Source organism: Pelodiscus sinensis, chromosome 2 (genome assembly GCF_049634645.1).
Source record: "Pelodiscus sinensis isolate JC-2024 chromosome 2, ASM4963464v1, whole genome shotgun sequence".
NCBI lineage: Eukaryota > Metazoa > Chordata > Testudines > Trionychidae > Pelodiscus > Pelodiscus sinensis.
Window position 1 is genome coordinate 187,807,831 of NC_134712.1, and position 1,955 is coordinate 187,809,785.

The window sequence follows — 1,955 nt, forward strand, 5'->3', positions numbered from 1 at the left end:
AGCTATTTGATCATAAATGCTCTTCAGAGCAAGGCATTTTAGGTTAGCCAATAAGAAACTTCCTCATTTCCTCTGTTAGACAGATCTGTATAAATCTGAGAGTCTGCCATAAAAACACAAAAGTAGATCACAATAACACCCAGTTGTATGCAGCATTCCAAATATTACTGTGCAGTCAGCACCATTCCAAAGAGCAGCAGCAGCAGCAGCAGCAAGTGCAAGGGCAGGCTCTTGCCATCATGATTCATGCTGACTATGAAGGCATAGAGATTAAGGCCTGAAAGCACCACTAGATCATCTACTGTGACCTCCTGTATATCCCTGGCAACCAACACCACCCAGCACCTGCACATTAAACTAAATAACAAAATGAGACCAAAGTAGTACAGCCCACAAGAGACTAGGCTGGTTTGTGCCACAGGCAGAGAATAGATAAGACCTAGATGCACCAGCATTCAAGAACCCTGCAATGTCAGGGAAATGCGTAAGTGAGAAATACATAGTTAATCCTGGTAACTGACTGCACCCACACACTGCAAATGAAGGTAAAGATAAACCCAAGGTCATTGTTAACCTAACCTGGGAGAAAATTCCTTCCTGACTACATGTAAGGCAATTGATTAGACCCTGAACCTATGAGCAGCCAGCCATGCACCTGAGAAATAGAAGGCTTAATGCCATCTCAGAGTTCTGGCCAAACCCATCGAGTGTCATCTCTGGTGCTTCAGTAGAAGAAGATTTTTAAAAACACCCTCCTAGAATATACTGGGAGGTGGGGGAAGAATGCCTTTCTGCCCCTGCCACTGGCCAGTTGAAATCCCCTTACCATCACAAGCAACCCTGCTGTTTCTTACTCTATAAGCAATCCCACCCATTTCAGTGGGACTATTCTAGGAGCAAGGTGCTGCTCCATGTGGTAAGGGTGGCAAAATCTGGTCTTAAATTATTAATTAATGTTGAGCTAATTTGTGGTGGCTTTGCACAGCCTATGGTAGCAGGAAGCAGTGTCTGAGACACAGAGTCCCTTGGGCTTCTTGATTGTGATGAAGTGGGTCTATGTCTAGACTGCAGACTTCTTTCAGAAGAAGCTTTTCTGGAAGAGATCTTTCACTGCAAAAGCGCATCGAAAAAGCAATCTTTTTTTTTTAAAGATAACGTCCACACTGAATGGACACTCTCTCACATTTCAGCTGGGATAATTATGGTCAAAGTGGCCACCAGGGCACCCATCCACACACGCCTATTTCAGAAAAAACCCTCTGCTCTTTTGATTTTCTTTCGGAAGAACACGATTGCAGTGTGGACACAATTGATGATTTTCGGAAAAACTCAAACCTCTGTAGTGTAGACATACCCTGAAGGAGGAAATTTACTTCAACCCTTTGAGGCATGCTAATACTCACCCACATCACAGCGAGCCAACATTGCTACCTGATGCAATAAGAAAGGAGTAATAGAGACATGCCTTTGCCTGAACCTTGACCCTTCCCTATCCCTTCTTTTTTGATAGGTCTCTCAGGAAGGAGAACTTTGTAGCAGGACCTGTGTTCCATCCAGCAGATATTTTACTTCAAGCGGTGAACAATAGCATATTTAGCCACATATTAGCATACAAAGGAGGATGTCTCCACTGTCAGCTGAATTTATACACTCTAGCACAAGGATGTTCCCTAGATATTGTATTTTAACAGCATGAATGTCGGAATAGCATATTAATAAAGCATTGCATGATCTAAGCCAGGTCAGCCATATTTGTTCTCTCCATCCCTGACTTTAGTATACCCACACTATTTTCCCTCCCACCAGACCAGCAGACTTCAACGGCTACAATTATTTCCCTCCTTCGTTCATCAGAACTTGTCAGTCTCCGCTTTGAATTACTAAACTGGCTTCCTCTTAGTCTCCACATCAACTTCAAACTTTCTTTAATCCTCAAGCCTGCACAGCTCTTTCAC

At 43.3% G+C, this 1,955-nt stretch overlaps 1 long non-coding RNA gene across 1 annotated transcript; it reads left to right on the top strand.

Annotated features, from left to right (window-relative positions):
* Positions 1-217: 217 nt before the first annotated feature.
* On the top strand, positions 218-1,736 carry LOC112547631 (uncharacterized). The gene is made up of 2 exons (XR_003091402.2): positions 218-545; positions 1,511-1,736. It is a non-coding gene; the product is annotated as an uncharacterized LOC112547631 (long non-coding RNA).
* The last annotated feature ends 219 nt before the right edge of the window (positions 1,737-1,955 follow it).